General features: G+C 52.4%; 34 non-coding genes and 22 pseudogenes across 34 annotated transcripts in view; all 56 read left to right on the top strand.

Annotated features, from left to right (window-relative positions):
- LOC131120717 (5S ribosomal RNA) overlaps nucleotides 1-6 on the top strand; it is a 119-nt gene extending 113 nt beyond the window's left edge. Inside the window, exon 1 of the ribosomal RNA XR_009127266.1 lies at nucleotides 1-6. This exon is cut by the window's left edge and continues 113 nt beyond it. This is a non-coding gene — a ribosomal RNA (5S ribosomal RNA).
- A 112-nt stretch (nucleotides 7-118) lies between these two features.
- LOC131123101 (5S ribosomal RNA) lies at nucleotides 119-227 on the top strand (annotated as a pseudogene).
- Nucleotides 228-339: 112 nt separating this feature from the next.
- On the top strand, nucleotides 340-448 carry LOC131122428 (5S ribosomal RNA; annotated as a pseudogene).
- A 112-nt stretch (nucleotides 449-560) lies between these two features.
- On the top strand, nucleotides 561-679 carry LOC131120103 (5S ribosomal RNA). The gene has a single exon (XR_009126665.1). It is a non-coding gene; the product is annotated as a 5S ribosomal RNA (ribosomal RNA).
- Nucleotides 680-791: 112 nt separating this feature from the next.
- Nucleotides 792-910, top strand: LOC131122393 (5S ribosomal RNA). Its single transcript, XR_009128613.1, has one exon. It is a non-coding gene; the product is annotated as a 5S ribosomal RNA (ribosomal RNA).
- A 112-nt stretch (nucleotides 911-1,022) lies between these two features.
- On the top strand, nucleotides 1,023-1,141 carry LOC131122202 (5S ribosomal RNA). The gene has a single exon (XR_009128582.1). It is a non-coding gene; the product is annotated as a 5S ribosomal RNA (ribosomal RNA).
- A 111-nt stretch (nucleotides 1,142-1,252) lies between these two features.
- Nucleotides 1,253-1,371, top strand: LOC131120668 (5S ribosomal RNA). Its single transcript, XR_009127218.1, has one exon. It is a non-coding gene; the product is annotated as a 5S ribosomal RNA (ribosomal RNA).
- Nucleotides 1,372-1,483: 112 nt separating this feature from the next.
- Nucleotides 1,484-1,602, top strand: LOC131120716 (5S ribosomal RNA). Its single transcript, XR_009127265.1, has one exon. It is a non-coding gene; the product is annotated as a 5S ribosomal RNA (ribosomal RNA).
- Nucleotides 1,603-1,714: 112 nt separating this feature from the next.
- On the top strand, nucleotides 1,715-1,823 carry LOC131123244 (5S ribosomal RNA; annotated as a pseudogene).
- A 112-nt stretch (nucleotides 1,824-1,935) lies between these two features.
- On the top strand, nucleotides 1,936-2,054 carry LOC131121941 (5S ribosomal RNA). Its single transcript, XR_009128431.1, has one exon. It is a non-coding gene; the product is annotated as a 5S ribosomal RNA (ribosomal RNA).
- Nucleotides 2,055-2,166: 112 nt separating this feature from the next.
- Nucleotides 2,167-2,285, top strand: LOC131124184 (5S ribosomal RNA). The gene has a single exon (XR_009128843.1). It is a non-coding gene; the product is annotated as a 5S ribosomal RNA (ribosomal RNA).
- A 112-nt stretch (nucleotides 2,286-2,397) lies between these two features.
- Nucleotides 2,398-2,506, top strand: LOC131123674 (5S ribosomal RNA; annotated as a pseudogene).
- Nucleotides 2,507-2,618: 112 nt separating this feature from the next.
- Nucleotides 2,619-2,727, top strand: LOC131123891 (5S ribosomal RNA; annotated as a pseudogene).
- Nucleotides 2,728-2,839: 112 nt separating this feature from the next.
- Nucleotides 2,840-2,948, top strand: LOC131123478 (5S ribosomal RNA; annotated as a pseudogene).
- A 112-nt stretch (nucleotides 2,949-3,060) lies between these two features.
- LOC131122793 (5S ribosomal RNA) lies at nucleotides 3,061-3,178 on the top strand (annotated as a pseudogene).
- Nucleotides 3,179-3,290: 112 nt separating this feature from the next.
- Nucleotides 3,291-3,409, top strand: LOC131120157 (5S ribosomal RNA). Its single transcript, XR_009126718.1, has one exon. It is a non-coding gene; the product is annotated as a 5S ribosomal RNA (ribosomal RNA).
- A 112-nt stretch (nucleotides 3,410-3,521) lies between these two features.
- On the top strand, nucleotides 3,522-3,630 carry LOC131122427 (5S ribosomal RNA; annotated as a pseudogene).
- A 112-nt stretch (nucleotides 3,631-3,742) lies between these two features.
- Nucleotides 3,743-3,851, top strand: LOC131122953 (5S ribosomal RNA; annotated as a pseudogene).
- A 112-nt stretch (nucleotides 3,852-3,963) lies between these two features.
- LOC131124268 (5S ribosomal RNA) lies at nucleotides 3,964-4,082 on the top strand. Its single transcript, XR_009128926.1, has one exon. It is a non-coding gene; the product is annotated as a 5S ribosomal RNA (ribosomal RNA).
- A 112-nt stretch (nucleotides 4,083-4,194) lies between these two features.
- On the top strand, nucleotides 4,195-4,313 carry LOC131123233 (5S ribosomal RNA). The gene has a single exon (XR_009128700.1). It is a non-coding gene; the product is annotated as a 5S ribosomal RNA (ribosomal RNA).
- A 112-nt stretch (nucleotides 4,314-4,425) lies between these two features.
- On the top strand, nucleotides 4,426-4,544 carry LOC131120988 (5S ribosomal RNA). The gene has a single exon (XR_009127529.1). It is a non-coding gene; the product is annotated as a 5S ribosomal RNA (ribosomal RNA).
- A 112-nt stretch (nucleotides 4,545-4,656) lies between these two features.
- LOC131120412 (5S ribosomal RNA) lies at nucleotides 4,657-4,775 on the top strand. The gene has a single exon (XR_009126968.1). It is a non-coding gene; the product is annotated as a 5S ribosomal RNA (ribosomal RNA).
- Nucleotides 4,776-4,887: 112 nt separating this feature from the next.
- Nucleotides 4,888-5,006, top strand: LOC131121529 (5S ribosomal RNA). Its single transcript, XR_009128035.1, has one exon. It is a non-coding gene; the product is annotated as a 5S ribosomal RNA (ribosomal RNA).
- Nucleotides 5,007-5,118: 112 nt separating this feature from the next.
- On the top strand, nucleotides 5,119-5,227 carry LOC131122426 (5S ribosomal RNA; annotated as a pseudogene).
- Nucleotides 5,228-5,339: 112 nt separating this feature from the next.
- LOC131122425 (5S ribosomal RNA) lies at nucleotides 5,340-5,448 on the top strand (annotated as a pseudogene).
- Nucleotides 5,449-5,560: 112 nt separating this feature from the next.
- On the top strand, nucleotides 5,561-5,679 carry LOC131124257 (5S ribosomal RNA). The gene has a single exon (XR_009128915.1). It is a non-coding gene; the product is annotated as a 5S ribosomal RNA (ribosomal RNA).
- Nucleotides 5,680-5,791: 112 nt separating this feature from the next.
- Nucleotides 5,792-5,910, top strand: LOC131120455 (5S ribosomal RNA). The gene has a single exon (XR_009127009.1). It is a non-coding gene; the product is annotated as a 5S ribosomal RNA (ribosomal RNA).
- Nucleotides 5,911-6,022: 112 nt separating this feature from the next.
- LOC131122191 (5S ribosomal RNA) lies at nucleotides 6,023-6,141 on the top strand. The gene has a single exon (XR_009128578.1). It is a non-coding gene; the product is annotated as a 5S ribosomal RNA (ribosomal RNA).
- Nucleotides 6,142-6,252: 111 nt separating this feature from the next.
- On the top strand, nucleotides 6,253-6,371 carry LOC131120156 (5S ribosomal RNA). The gene has a single exon (XR_009126717.1). It is a non-coding gene; the product is annotated as a 5S ribosomal RNA (ribosomal RNA).
- A 111-nt stretch (nucleotides 6,372-6,482) lies between these two features.
- LOC131120667 (5S ribosomal RNA) lies at nucleotides 6,483-6,601 on the top strand. Its single transcript, XR_009127217.1, has one exon. It is a non-coding gene; the product is annotated as a 5S ribosomal RNA (ribosomal RNA).
- Nucleotides 6,602-6,713: 112 nt separating this feature from the next.
- Nucleotides 6,714-6,832, top strand: LOC131120715 (5S ribosomal RNA). The gene has a single exon (XR_009127264.1). It is a non-coding gene; the product is annotated as a 5S ribosomal RNA (ribosomal RNA).
- Nucleotides 6,833-6,944: 112 nt separating this feature from the next.
- LOC131123243 (5S ribosomal RNA) lies at nucleotides 6,945-7,053 on the top strand (annotated as a pseudogene).
- A 112-nt stretch (nucleotides 7,054-7,165) lies between these two features.
- LOC131121940 (5S ribosomal RNA) lies at nucleotides 7,166-7,284 on the top strand. Its single transcript, XR_009128430.1, has one exon. It is a non-coding gene; the product is annotated as a 5S ribosomal RNA (ribosomal RNA).
- Nucleotides 7,285-7,396: 112 nt separating this feature from the next.
- On the top strand, nucleotides 7,397-7,515 carry LOC131124183 (5S ribosomal RNA). Its single transcript, XR_009128842.1, has one exon. It is a non-coding gene; the product is annotated as a 5S ribosomal RNA (ribosomal RNA).
- Nucleotides 7,516-7,627: 112 nt separating this feature from the next.
- On the top strand, nucleotides 7,628-7,736 carry LOC131123672 (5S ribosomal RNA; annotated as a pseudogene).
- Nucleotides 7,737-7,848: 112 nt separating this feature from the next.
- LOC131121870 (5S ribosomal RNA) lies at nucleotides 7,849-7,967 on the top strand. Its single transcript, XR_009128364.1, has one exon. It is a non-coding gene; the product is annotated as a 5S ribosomal RNA (ribosomal RNA).
- Nucleotides 7,968-8,079: 112 nt separating this feature from the next.
- LOC131122818 (5S ribosomal RNA) lies at nucleotides 8,080-8,188 on the top strand (annotated as a pseudogene).
- Nucleotides 8,189-8,300: 112 nt separating this feature from the next.
- LOC131122792 (5S ribosomal RNA) lies at nucleotides 8,301-8,418 on the top strand (annotated as a pseudogene).
- A 112-nt stretch (nucleotides 8,419-8,530) lies between these two features.
- On the top strand, nucleotides 8,531-8,649 carry LOC131120155 (5S ribosomal RNA). The gene has a single exon (XR_009126716.1). It is a non-coding gene; the product is annotated as a 5S ribosomal RNA (ribosomal RNA).
- A 112-nt stretch (nucleotides 8,650-8,761) lies between these two features.
- LOC131120494 (5S ribosomal RNA) lies at nucleotides 8,762-8,880 on the top strand. The gene has a single exon (XR_009127048.1). It is a non-coding gene; the product is annotated as a 5S ribosomal RNA (ribosomal RNA).
- Nucleotides 8,881-8,992: 112 nt separating this feature from the next.
- On the top strand, nucleotides 8,993-9,101 carry LOC131122424 (5S ribosomal RNA; annotated as a pseudogene).
- A 112-nt stretch (nucleotides 9,102-9,213) lies between these two features.
- On the top strand, nucleotides 9,214-9,322 carry LOC131122422 (5S ribosomal RNA; annotated as a pseudogene).
- A 112-nt stretch (nucleotides 9,323-9,434) lies between these two features.
- Nucleotides 9,435-9,553, top strand: LOC131124244 (5S ribosomal RNA). Its single transcript, XR_009128904.1, has one exon. It is a non-coding gene; the product is annotated as a 5S ribosomal RNA (ribosomal RNA).
- A 112-nt stretch (nucleotides 9,554-9,665) lies between these two features.
- Nucleotides 9,666-9,784, top strand: LOC131120443 (5S ribosomal RNA). The gene has a single exon (XR_009126998.1). It is a non-coding gene; the product is annotated as a 5S ribosomal RNA (ribosomal RNA).
- A 112-nt stretch (nucleotides 9,785-9,896) lies between these two features.
- On the top strand, nucleotides 9,897-10,005 carry LOC131123242 (5S ribosomal RNA; annotated as a pseudogene).
- Nucleotides 10,006-10,117: 112 nt separating this feature from the next.
- LOC131121965 (5S ribosomal RNA) lies at nucleotides 10,118-10,236 on the top strand. The gene has a single exon (XR_009128455.1). It is a non-coding gene; the product is annotated as a 5S ribosomal RNA (ribosomal RNA).
- A 112-nt stretch (nucleotides 10,237-10,348) lies between these two features.
- LOC131124182 (5S ribosomal RNA) lies at nucleotides 10,349-10,467 on the top strand. The gene has a single exon (XR_009128841.1). It is a non-coding gene; the product is annotated as a 5S ribosomal RNA (ribosomal RNA).
- A 112-nt stretch (nucleotides 10,468-10,579) lies between these two features.
- Nucleotides 10,580-10,688, top strand: LOC131123671 (5S ribosomal RNA; annotated as a pseudogene).
- Nucleotides 10,689-10,800: 112 nt separating this feature from the next.
- LOC131121868 (5S ribosomal RNA) lies at nucleotides 10,801-10,919 on the top strand. Its single transcript, XR_009128362.1, has one exon. It is a non-coding gene; the product is annotated as a 5S ribosomal RNA (ribosomal RNA).
- Nucleotides 10,920-11,031: 112 nt separating this feature from the next.
- Nucleotides 11,032-11,140, top strand: LOC131122817 (5S ribosomal RNA; annotated as a pseudogene).
- Nucleotides 11,141-11,252: 112 nt separating this feature from the next.
- Nucleotides 11,253-11,371, top strand: LOC131121932 (5S ribosomal RNA). Its single transcript, XR_009128423.1, has one exon. It is a non-coding gene; the product is annotated as a 5S ribosomal RNA (ribosomal RNA).
- A 112-nt stretch (nucleotides 11,372-11,483) lies between these two features.
- LOC131121153 (5S ribosomal RNA) lies at nucleotides 11,484-11,602 on the top strand. Its single transcript, XR_009127688.1, has one exon. It is a non-coding gene; the product is annotated as a 5S ribosomal RNA (ribosomal RNA).
- A 112-nt stretch (nucleotides 11,603-11,714) lies between these two features.
- On the top strand, nucleotides 11,715-11,823 carry LOC131122421 (5S ribosomal RNA; annotated as a pseudogene).
- Nucleotides 11,824-11,935: 112 nt separating this feature from the next.
- Nucleotides 11,936-12,044, top strand: LOC131122420 (5S ribosomal RNA; annotated as a pseudogene).
- Nucleotides 12,045-12,156: 112 nt separating this feature from the next.
- On the top strand, nucleotides 12,157-12,275 carry LOC131124233 (5S ribosomal RNA). The gene has a single exon (XR_009128893.1). It is a non-coding gene; the product is annotated as a 5S ribosomal RNA (ribosomal RNA).
- A 112-nt stretch (nucleotides 12,276-12,387) lies between these two features.
- Nucleotides 12,388-12,500, top strand: part of LOC131120432 (5S ribosomal RNA) — a 119-nt gene continuing 6 nt past the window's right edge. Inside the window, exon 1 of the ribosomal RNA XR_009126987.1 lies at nucleotides 12,388-12,500. This exon is cut by the window's right edge and continues 6 nt beyond it. This is a non-coding gene — a ribosomal RNA (5S ribosomal RNA).

Here is a 12,500-nt window from a genome sequence, read left to right as displayed (position 1 = left end):
TAAGCTTTTTATGGTTTCTGCTCTTGCCTGACAGCAGAGGGCGCTGTTTGACACTTTTTGCTGGAGTCTAGTTTGGCCTGCGTCGCCTTCAAATAGGATCTTTTCAGTTGACTTGGCAGCTTACGGCCATACTACCCTGAAAACGCCCGATCTCGGAAGCTAAGCAGGGACGGGCCTGGTTAGTACTTGGATGGGAGACCGGCTGGGAATAACAGGTGCTGTAAGCTTTTTATGGTTTCTGCTCTTGCCTGACAGCAGAGGGCGCTGTTTGACACTTTTTGCTGGAGTCTAGTTTGGCCTGCGTCGCCTTCAAATAGGATCTTTTCAGTTGACCTGGCAGCTTACGGCCATACTACCCTGAAAACGCCCGATCTCGGAAGCTAAGCAGGGGCGGGCCTGGTTAGTACTTGGATGGGAGACCGCCTGGGAATACCAGGTGCTGTAAGCTTTTTATGGTTTCTGCTCTTGCCTGACAGCAGAGGGCGTTGTTTGACACTTTTTGCTGGAGTCTAGTTTGGCCTGCGTCGCCTTCAAATAGGATCTTTTCATTTGACCTGGCAGCTTACGGCCATACTACCCTGAAAACGCCCGATCTCATCCGATCTCGGAAGCTAAGCAGGGGTGGGCCTGGTTAGTACTTGGATGGGAGACCGCCTGGGAATACCAGGTGCTGTAAGCTTTTTATGGTTTCTGCTCTTGCCTGACAGCAGAGGGCGCTGTTTGACACTTTTTGCTGGAGTCTAGTTTGGCCTGCGTCGCCTTCAAATAGGATCTTTTCAGTTGCCCTGGCAGCTTACGGCCATACTACCCTGAAAACGCCCGATCTCGTCCGATCTCGGAAGCTAAGCAGGGTTGGGCCTGGTTAGTACTTGGATGGGAGACCGCCTGGGAATACCAGGTGCTGTAAGCTTTTTATGGTTTCTGCTCTTGCCTGACAGCAGAGGGCGCTGTTTGACACTTTTTGCTGGAGTCTAGTTTGGCCTGCGTCGCCTTCAAATAGGATCTTTTCAGTTGCCCTGGCAGCTTACGGCCATACTACCCTGAAAACGCCCGATCTCGTCCGATCTCGGAAGCTAAGCAGGGGCGGGCCTGGTTAGTACTTGGATGGGAGACCGCCTGGGAATACCAGGTGCTGTAAGCTTTTTATGGTTTCTGCTCTTGCCTGAAAGCAGAGGGCGCTTTTTGACACTTTTTGCTGGAGTCTAGTTTGGCCTGCGTCGCCTTCAAATAGGAACTTTTCAGTGCCCTGGCAGCTTACGGCCATACTACCCTGAAAACGCCCGAACTCGTCCGATCTCGGTAGCTAAGCAGGGGCGGGCCTGGTTAGTACTTGGATGGGAGACCGCCTGGGAATACCTGGTGCTGTAAGCTTTTTATGGTTTCTGCTCTTGCCTGACAGCAGAGGGCGCTGTTTGACAGTTTTTGCTGGAGTCTAGTTTGGCCTGCGTCGCCTTCAAATAGGATCTTTTCAGTTGACCTGGCAGCTTACGGCCATACTACCCTGAAAACGCCCGATCTCGTCTGATCTCGGAAGCTAAGCAGGGGTGTGCCTGGTTAGTACTTGGATGGGAGACCGCCTGGGAATACCAGGTGCTGTAAGCTTTTTATGGTTTCTGCTCTTGCCTGACAGCAGAGGGCGCTGTTTGACACTTTTTGCTGGAGTCTAGTTTGGCCTGCGTCGCCTTCAAATAGGATCTTTTCAGTTGACTTGGCAGCTTACGGCCATACTACCCTGAAAACGCCCGATCTCGGAAGCTAAGCAGGGGCGGGCCTGGTTAGTACTTGGATGGGAGACCGGCTGGGAATAACAGGTGCTGTAAGCTTTTTATGGTTTCTGCTCTTGCCTGACAGCAGAGGGCGCTGTTTGAAACTTTTTGCTGGAGTCTAGTTTGGCCTGCGTCGCCTTCAAATAGGATCTTTTCAGTTGCCTTGGCAGCTTACAGCTATACTACCCTGAAATTGCCCGATCTCGTCCGATCTCGGAAGCAAAGCAGGGGCGGGACGGGTTAGTACTTGGATGGGAGACCGCCTGGGAATACCAGGTGCTGTAAGCTTTTTATGGTTTCTGCTCTTGCCTGAAAGCAGAGGGCGCTGTTTGACACTTTTTGCTGGAGTCTAGTTTGGCCTGCGTCGCCTTCAAATAGGAACTTTTCAGTGGCCCTGGCAGCTTACGGCCATACTACCCTGAAAACGCCCGAACTCGTCCGATCTCGGAAGCTAAGCAGGGGCGGGCCTGGTTAGTACTTGGATGGGAGACCGCCTGGGAATACCAGGTGCTGTAAGCCTTTTATGGTTTCTGCTCTTGCCTGACAGCAGAGGGCGCTGTTTGACACTTTTTGCTGGAGTCTAGTTTGGCCTGCGTCGCCTTCAAATAGGATCTTTTCAGTTGACTTGGCAGCTTACGGCCATACTACCCTGAAAACGCCCGATCTCGGAAGCTAAGCAGGGGCGGGCCTGGTTAGTACTTGGATGGGAGACCGGCTGGGAATAACAAGTGCTGTAAGCTTTTTATGGTTTCGGCTCTTGCCTGACAGCAGAGGGCGCTGTTTGAAACTTTTTGCTGGAGTCTAGTTTGGCCTGCGTCGCCTTCAAATAGGATCTTTTCAGTTGCCTTGGCAGCTTACAGCCATACTACCCTGAATTTGCCCGATCTCGGAAGCAAAGCAGGGGCGGGACTGGTTAGTACTTGGATGGGAGACCGCCTGGGAATACCAGGTGCTGTAAGCTTTTTATGGTTTCTGCTCTTGCCTGAAAGCAGAGGGCGCTGTTTGACACTTTTTGCTGGAGTCTAGTTTGGCCTGCGTCGCCTTCAAATAGGATCTTTTCAGTTGACTTGGCAGCTTACGGCCATACTACCCTGAAAACGCCCGATCTCGGAAGCTTAGCAGGGGCGGGCCTGGTTAGTACTTGGATGGGAGACCGCCTGGGAATAACAGGTGCTGTAAGCTTTTTATGGTTTCTGCTCTTGCCTGACAGCAGAGGGCGCTGTTTGAAATTTTTTGCTGGAGTCTAGTTTGGCCTGCGTCGCCTTCAAATAGGATCTTTTCAGTTGCCTTGGCAGCTTACAGCTATACTACCCTGAAATTGCCCGATCTCGTCCGATCTCGGAAGCAAAGCAGGGGGGGACTGGTTAGTACTTGGATGGGAGACCGCCTGGGAATACCAGGTGCTGTAAGCTTTTTATGGTTTCTGCTCTTGCCTGAAAGCAGAGGGCGCTGTTTGACACTTTTTGCTGGAGTCTAGTTTGGCCTGCGTCGCCTTCAAATAGGAACTTTTCAGTGGCCTTGGCAGCTTACGGCCATACTACCCTGAAAACGCCCGAACTCGTCCGATCTCGGAAGCTAAGCAGGGGCGGGCCTGGTTAGTACTTGGATGGGAGACCGCCTGGGAATACCAGGTGCTGTAAGCTTTTTATGGTTTCTGCTCTTGCCTGACAGCAGAGGGCGCTGTTTGACACTTTTTGCTGGATTCTAGTTTGGCCTGCGTCGCCTTCAAATAGGATCTATTCAGTTGACCTGGCAGCTTACGGCCATACTACCCTGAAAACGCCCGATCTCGGAAGCTAAGCAGGGGCGGGCCTGGTTAGTACTTGGATGGGAGACCGCCTGGGAATACCAGGTGCTGTAAGCTTTTTATGGTTTCTGCTCTTGCCTGACAGCAGAGGGCGCTGTTTGACACTTTTTGCTGGAGTCTAGTTTGGCCTGCGTCGCCTTCAAATAGGATCTTTTCAGTTGACCTGGCAGCTTACGGCCATACTACTTTGAAAACGCCCGATCTCGGAAGCTAAGCAGGGGCGGGCCTGGTTAGTACTTGGATGGGAGACCGCCTGGGAATACCAGGTGCTGTAAGCTTTTTATGGTTTCTGCTCTTGCCTGACAGCAGAGGGCGCTGTTTGACACTTTTTGCTGGAGTCTAGTTTGGCCTGCGTCGCCTTCAAATAGGATCTTTTCAGTTGACCTGGCAGCTTACGGCCATACTACCCTGAAAACGCCCGATCTCATCCGATCTCGGAAGCTAAGCAGGGGTGGGCCTGGTTAGTACTTGGATGGGAGACCGCCTGGGAATACCAGGTGCTGTAAGCTTTTTATGGTTTCTGCTCTTGCCTGACAGCAGAGGGCGCTGTTTGACACTTTTTGCTGGAGTCTAGTTTGGCCTGCGTCGCCTTCAAATAGGATCTTTTCAGTTGCCCTGGCAGCTTACGGCCATACTACCCTGAAAACGCCCGATCTCGTCCGATCTCGGAAGCTAAGCAGGGATGGGCCTGGTTAGTACTTGGATGGTAGACCGCCTGGGAATACCAGGTGCTGTAAGCTTTTTATGGTTTCTGCTCTTGCCTGACAGCAGAGGGCGCTGTTTGACACTTTTTGCTGGAGTCTAGTTTGGCCTGCGTCGCCTTCAAATAGGATCTTTTCAGTTGCCCTGGCAGCTTACGGCCATACTACCCTGAAAACGCCCGATCTCGTCCGATCTCGGAAGCTAAGCAGGGACGGGCCTGGTTAGTACTTGGATGGGAGACCGCCTGGGAATACCAGGTGCTGTAAGCTTTTTATGGTTTCTGCTCTTGCCTGACAGCAGAGGGCGCTGTTTGACACTTTTTGCTGGAGTCTAGTTTGGCCTGCGTCGCCTTCAAATAGGATCTTTTCAGTTGCCCTGGCAGCTTACGGCCATACTACCCTGAAAACGCCCGATCTCGTCCGATCTCGGAAGCTAAGCCGGGGCGGGCCTGGTTAGTACTTGGATGGGAGACCGCCTGGGAATACCAGGTGCTGTAAGCTTTTTATGGTTTCTGCTCTTGCCTGACAGCAGAGGGCGCTGTTTGACACTTTTTGCTGGAGTCTAGTTTGGCCTGCGTCGCCTTCAAATAGGATCTTTTCAGTTGCCCTGGCAGCTTACGGCCTTAGTACCCTGAAAACGCCCGATCTCGACCGATCTCGGAAGCTAAGCAGGGGTGGGCCTGGTTAGTACTTGGATGGGAGACCGCCTGGGAATACCAGGTGCTGTAAGCCTTTTATGGTTTCTGCTCTTGCCTGACAGCAGAGGGCGCTGTTTGACACTTTTTGCTGGAGTCTAGTTTGGCCTGCGTCGCCTTCAAATAGGATCTTTTCAGTTGACTTGGCAGCTTACGGCCATACTACCCTGAAAACGCCCGATCTCGGAAGCTAAGCAGGGGCGGGCCTGGTTAGTACTTGGATGGGAGACCGCCTGGGAATACCAGGTGCTGTAAGCTTTTTATGGTTTCTGCTCTTGCCTGACAGCAGAGGGCGCTGTTTGACACTTTTTGCTGGAGTCTAGTTTGGCCTGCGTCGCCTTCAAATAGGATCTTTTCAGTTGACCTGGCAGCTTACGGCCATACTACCCTGAAAACGCCCGATCTCGGAAGCTAAGCAGGGGCGGGCCTGGTTAGTACTTGGATGGGAGACCGCCTGGGAATACCAGGTGCTGTAAGCTTTTTATGGTTTCTGCTCTTGCCTGACAGCAGAGGGCGCTGTTTGACACTTTTTGCTGGAGTCTAGTTTGGCCTGCGTCGCCTTCAAATAGGATCTTTTCATTTGACCTGGCAGCTTACGGCCATACTACCCTGAAAACGCCCGATCTCATCCGATCTCGGAAGCTAAGCAGGGGTGGGCCTGGTTAGTACTTGGATGGGAGACCGCCTGGGAATACCAGGTGCTGTAAGCTTTTTATGGTTTCTGCTCTTGCCTGACAGCAGAGGGCGCTGTTTGACACTTTTTGCTGGAGTCTAGTTTGGCCTGCGTCGCCTTCAAATAGGATCTTTTCAGTTGCCCTGGCAGCTTACGGCCATACTACCCTGAAAACGCCCGATCTCGTCCGATCTCGGAAGCTAAGCAGGGATGGGCCTGGTTAGTACTTGGATGGGAGACCGCCTGGGAATACCAGGTGCTGTAAGCTTTTTATGGTTTCTGCTCTTGCCTGACAGCAGAGGGCGCTGTTTGACACTTTTTGCTGGAGTCTAGTTTGGCCTGCGTCGCCTTCAAATAGGATCTTTTCAGTTGCCCTGGCAGCTTACGGCCATACTACCCTGAAAACGCCCGATCTCGTCCGATCTCGGAAGCTAAGCAGGGGCGGGCCTGGTTAGTACTTGGATGGGAGACCGCCTGGGAATACCAGGTGCTGTAAGCTTTTTATGGTTTCTGCTCTTGCCTGAAAGCAGAGGGCGCTTTTTGACACTTTTTGCTGGAGTCTAGTTTGGCCTGCGTCGCCTTCAAATAGGAACTTTTCAGTGCCCTGGCAGCTTACGGCCATACTACCCTGAAAACGCCCGAACTCGTCCGATCTCGGAAGCTAAGCAGGGGCGGGCCTGGTTAGTACTTGGATGGGAGACCGCCTGGGAATACCAGGTGCTGTAAGCTTTTTATGGTTTCTGCTCTTGCCTGAAAGCAGAGGGCGCTTTTTGACACTTTTTGCTGGAGTCTAGTTTGGCCTGCGTCGCCTTCAAATAGGAACTTTTCAGTGCCCTGGCAGCTTACGGCCATACTACCCTGAAAACGCCCGAACTCGTCCGATCTCGGTAGCTAAGCAGGGGCGGGCCTGGTTAGTACTTGGATGGGAGACCGCCTGGGAATACCTGGTGCTGTAAGCTTTTTATGGTTTCTGCTCTTGCCTGACAGCAGAGGGCGCTGTTTGACAGTTTTTGCTGGAGTCTAGTTTGGCCTGCGTCGCCTTCAAATAGGATCTTTTCAGTTGACCTGGCAGCTTACGGCCATACTACCCTGAAAACGCCCGATCTCGTCTGATCTCGGAAGCTAAGCAGGGGTGTGCCTGGTTAGTACTTGGATGGGAGACCGCCTGGGAATACCAGGTGCTGTAAGCTTTTTATGGTTTCTGCTCTTGCCTGACAGCAGAGGGCGCTGTTTGACACTTTTTGCTGGAGTCTAGTTTGGCCTGCGTCGCCTTCAAATAGGATCTTTTCAGTTGACTTGGCAGCTTACGGCCATACTACCCTGAAAACGCCCGATCTCGGAAGCTAAGCAGGGGCGGGCCTGGTTAGTACTTGGATGGGAGACCGGCTGGGAATAACAGGTGCTGTAAGCTTTTTATGGTTTCTGCTCTTGCCTGACAGCAGAGGGCGCTGTTTGAAACTTTTTGCTGGAGTCTAGTTTGGCCTGCGTCGCCTTCAAATAGGATCTTTTCAGTTGCCTTGGCAGCTTACAGCTATACTACCCTGAAATTGCCCGATCTCGTCCGATCTCGGAAGCAAAGCAGGGGCGGGACGGGTTAGTACTTGGATGGGAGACCGCCTGGGAATACCAGGTGCTGTAAGCTTTTTATGGTTTCTGCTCTTGCCTGAAAGCAGAGGGCGCTGTTTGACACTTTTTGCTGGAGTCTAGTTTGGCCTGCGTCGCCTTCAAATAGGAACTTTTCAGTGGCCCTGGCAGCTTACGGCCATACTACCCTGAAAACGCCCGAACTCGTCCGATCTCGGAAGCTAAGCAGGGGCGGGCCTGGTTAGTACTTGGATGGGAGACCGCCTGGGAATACCAGGTGCTGTAAGCCTTTTATGGTTTCTGCTCTTGCCTGACAGCAGAGGGCGCTGTTTGACACTTTTTGCTGGAGTCTAGTTTGGCCTGCGTCGCCTTCAAATAGGATCTTTTCAGTTGACTTGGCAGCTTACGGCCATACTACCCTGAAAACGCCCGATCTCGGAAGCTAAGCAGGGGCGGGCCTGGTTAGTACTTGGATGGGAGACCGGCTGGGAATAACAAGTGCTGTAAGCTTTTTATGGTTTCTGCTCTTGCCTGACAGCAGAGGGCGCTGTTTGAAACTTTTTGCTGGAGTCTAGTTTGGCCTGCGTCGCCTTCAAATAGGATCTTTTCAGTTGCCTTGGCAGCTTACAGCCATACTACCCTGAATTTGCCCGATCTCGTCCGATCTCGGAAGCAAAGCAGGGGCGGGACTGGTTAGTACTTGGATGGGAGACCGCCTGGGAATACCAGGTGCTGTAAGCTTTTTATGGTTTCTGCTCTTGCCTGAAAGCAGAGGGCGCTGTTTGACACTTTTTGCTGGAGTCTAGTTTGGCCTGCGTCGCCTTCAAATAGGATCTTTTCAGTTGACTTGGCAGCTTACGGCCATACTACCCTGAAAACGCCCGATCTCGGAAGCTAAGCAGGGGCGGGCCTGGTTAGTACTTGGATGGGAGACCGCCTGGGAATAACAGGTGCTGTAAGCTTTTTATGGTTTCTGCTCTTGCCTGACAGCAGAGGGCGCTGTTTGAAATTTTTTGCTGGAGTCTAGTTTGGCCTGCGTCGCCTTCAAATAGGATCTTTTCAGTTGCCTTGGCAGCTTACAGCTATACTACCCTGAAATTGCCCGATCTCGTCCGATCTCGGAAGCAAAGCAGGGGGGGACTGGTTAGTACTTGGATGGGAGACCGCCTGGGAATACCAGGTGCTGTAAGCTTTTTATGGTTTCTGCTCTTGCCTGAAAGCAGAGGGCGCTGTTTGACACTTTTTGCTGGAGTCTAGTTTGGCCTGCGTCGCCTTCAAATAGGAACTTTTCAGTGGCCTTGGCAGCTTACGGCCATACTACCCTGAAAACGCCCGAACTCGTCCGATCTCGGAAGCTAAGCAGGGGCGGGCCTGGTTAGTACTTGGATGGGAGACCGCCTGGGAATACCAGGTGCTGTAAGCTTTTTATGGTTTCTGCTCTTGCCTGACAGCAGAGGGCGCTGTTTGACACTTTTTGCTGGATTCTAGTTTGGCCTGCGTCGCCTTCAAATAGGATCTATTCAGTTGACCTGGCAGCTTACGGCCATACTACCCTGAAAACGCCCGATCTCATCCGATCTCGGAAGCTAAGCAGGGGTGGGCCTGGTTAGTACTTGGATGGGAGACCGCCTGGGAATACCAGGTGCTGTAAGCCTTTTATGGTTTCTGCTCTTGCCTGACAGCAGAGGGCGCTGTTTGACACTTTTTGCTGGAGTCTAGTTTGGCCTGCGTCGCCTTCAAATAGGATCTTTTCAGTTGACTTGGCAGCTTACGGCCATACTACCCTGAAAACGCCCGATCTCGGAAGCTAAGCAGGGGCGGGCCTGGTTAGTACTTGGATGGGAGACCGCCTGGGAATACCAGGTGCTGTAAGCTTTTTATGGTTTCTGCTCTTGCCTGACAGCAGAGGGCGCTGTTTGACACTTTTTGCTGGAGTCTAGTTTGGCCTGCGTCGCCTTCAAATAGGATCTTTTCAGTTGACCTGGCAGCTTACGGCCATACTACCCTGAAAACGCCCGATCTCGGAAGCTAAGCAGGGGCGGGCCTGGTTAGTACTTGGATGGGAGACCGCCTGGGAATACCAGGTGCTGTAAGCTTTTTATGGTTTCTGCTCTTGCCTGACAGCAGAGGGCGCTGTTTGACACTTTTTGCTGGAGTCTAGTTTGGCCTGCGTCGCCTTCAAATAGGATCTTTTCATTTGACCTGGCAGCTTACGGCCATACTACCCTGAAAACGCCCGATCTCATCCGATCTCGGAAGCTAAGCAGGGGTGGGCCTGGTTAGTACTTGGATGGGAGACCGCCTGGGAATACCAGGTGCTGTAAGCTTTTTATGGTTTCTGCTCTTGCCTGACAGCAGAGGGCGCTGTTTGACACTTTTTGCTGGAGTCTAGTTTGGCCTGCGTCGCCTTCAAATAGGATCTTTTCAGTTGCCCTGGCAGCTTACGGCCATACTACCCTGAAAACGCCCGATCTCGTCCGATCTCGGAAGCTAAGCAGGGATGGGCCTGGTTAGTACTTGGATGGGAGACCGCCTGGGAATACCAGGTGCTGTAAGCTTTTTATGGTTTCTGCTCTTGCCTGACAGCAGAGGGCGCTGTTTGACACTTTTTGCTGGAGTCTAGTTTGGCCTGCGTCGCCTTCAAATAGGATCTTTTCAGTTGACTTGGCAGCTTACGGCCATACTACCCTGAAAACGCCCGATCTCGGAAGCTAAGCAGGGGCGGGCCTGGTTAGTACTTGGATGGGAGACCGGCTGGGAATAACAGGTGCTGTAAGCTTTTTATTGTTTCTGCTCTTGCCTGACAGCAGAGGGCGCTGTTTGAAACTTTTTGCTGGAGTCTAGTTTGGCCTGCGTCGCCTTCAAATAGGATCTTTTCAGTTGCCTTGGCAGCTTACAGCTATACTACCCTGAAATTGCCCGATCTCGTCCGATCTCGGAAGCAAAGCAGGGGCGGGACTGGTTAGTACTTGGATGGGAGACCGCCTGGGAATACCAGGTGCTGTAAGCTTTTTATGGTTTCTGCTCTTGCCTGAAAGCAGAGGGCGCTGTTTGACACTTTTTGCTGGAGTCTAGTTTGGCCTGCGTCGCCTTCAAATAGGAACTTTTCAGTGGCCTTGGCAGCTTACGGCCATACTACCCTGAAAACGCCCGAACTCGTCCGATCTCGGAAGCTAAGCAGGGGCGGGCCTGGTTAGTACTTGGATGGGAGACCGCCTGGGAATACCAGGTGCTGTAAGCCTTTTATGGTTTCTGCTCTTGCCTGACAGCAGAGGGCGCTGTTTGACACTTTTTGCTGGAGTCTAGTTTGGCCTGCGTCGCCTTCAAATAGGATCTTTTCAGTTGACTTGGCAGCTTACGGCCATACTACCCTGAAAACGCCCGATCTCGGAAGCTAAGCAGGGGCGGGCCTGGTTAGTACTTGGATGGGAGACCGGCTGGGAATAACAAGTGCTGTAAGCTTTTTATGGTTTCTGCTCTTGCCTGACAGCAGAGGGCGCTGTTTGAAACTTTTTGCTGGAGTCTAGTTTGGCCTGCGTCGCCTTCAAATAGGATCTTTTCAGTTGCCTTGGCAGCTTACAGCCATACTACCCTGAATTTGCCCGATCTCGTCCGATCTCGGAAGCAAAGCAGGGGCGGGACTGGTTAGTACTTGGATGGGAGACCGCCTGGGAATACCAGGTGCTGTAAGCTTTTTATGGTTTCTGCTCTTGCCTGAAAGCAGAGGGCGCTGTTTGACACTTTTTGCTGGAGTCTAGTTTGGCCTGCGTCGCCTTCAAATAGGATCTTTTCAGTTGTCTTGGCAGCTTACGGCCATACTACCCTGAAAACGCCCGATCTCGGAAGCTAAGCAGGGGCGGGCCTGGTTAGTACTTGGATGGGAGACCGCCTGGGAATAACAGGTGCTGTAAGCTTTTTATGGTTTCTGCTCTTGCCTGACAGCAGAGGGCGCTGTTTGAAATTTTTTGCTGGAGTCTAGTTTGGCCTGCGTCGCCTTCAAATAGGATCTTTTCAGTTGCCTTGGCAGCTTACAGCTATACTACCCTGAAATTGCCCGATCTCGTCCGATCTCGGAAGCAAAGCAGGGGCGGGACTGGTTAGTACTTGGATGGGAGACCGCCTGGGAATACCAGATGCTGTAAGCTTTTTATGGTTTCTGCTCTTGCCTGAAAGCAGAGGGCGCTGTTTGACACTTTTTGCTGGAGTCTAGTTTGGCCTGCGTCGCCTTCAAATAGGAACTTTTCAGTGGACCTGGCACTTTACGGCCATACTACCCTGAAAACGCCCGAACTCGTCCGATCTCGGAAGCTAAGCAGGGGCGGGCCTGGTTAGTACTTGGATGGGAGACCGCCTGGGAATACCAGGTGCTGTAAGCCTTTTATGGTTTCTGCTCTTGCCTGACAGCAGAAGGCGCTGTTTGACACTTTTTGCTGGAGTCTAGTTTGGCCTGCGTCGCCTTCAAATAGGATCTTTTCAGTTGACCTGGCAGCTTACGGCCATACTACCCTGAAAACGCCCGATCTCGGAAGCTAAGCAGGGGCGGGCCTGGTTAGTACTTGGATGGGAGACCGCCTGGGAATACCAGGTGCTGTAAGCTTTTTATGGTTTCTGCTCTTGCCTGACAGCAGAGGGCGCTGTTTGACACTTTTTGCTGGAGTCTAGTTTGGCCTGCGTCGCCTTCAAATAGGATCTTTTCAGTTGACCTGGCAGCTTACGGCCATACTACCCTGAAAACGCCCGATCTCGGAAGCTAAGCAGGGGCGGGCCTGGTTAGTACTTGGATGGGAGACCGCCTGGGAATACCAGGTGCTGTAAGCTTTTTATGGTTTCTGCTCTTGCCTGACAGCAGAGGGCGCTGTTTGACACTTTTTGCTGGAGTCTAGTTTGGCCTGCGTCGCCTTCAAATAGGATCTTTTCAGTTGACCTGGCAGCTTACGGCCATACTACCCTGAAAACGCCCGATCTCATCCGATCTCGGAAGCTAAGCAGGGGTGGGCCTGGTTAGTACTTGGATGGGAGACCGCCTGGGAATACCAGGTGCTGTAAGCTTTTTATGGTTTCTGCTCTTGCCTGACAGCAGAGGGCGCTGTTTGACACTTTTTGCTGGAGTCTAGTTTGGCCTGCGTCGCCTTCAAATAGGATCTTTTCAGTTGCCCTGGCAGCTTACGGCCATACTACCCTGAAAACGCCCGATCTCGTCCGATCTCGGAAGCTAAGCAGGGATGGGCCTGGTTAGTACTTGGATGGGAGACCGCCTGGGAATACCAGGTGCTG

The sequence above is a fragment of the Doryrhamphus excisus genome, chromosome 2, assembly GCF_030265055.1.
Source record: "Doryrhamphus excisus isolate RoL2022-K1 chromosome 2, RoL_Dexc_1.0, whole genome shotgun sequence".
Taxonomy (NCBI): Eukaryota; Metazoa; Chordata; class Actinopteri; order Syngnathiformes; family Syngnathidae; genus Doryrhamphus; species Doryrhamphus excisus.
The sequence above is the reverse complement of the archived record's forward strand: the minus strand, read 5'-3'. Positions and strand labels throughout refer to the sequence as shown.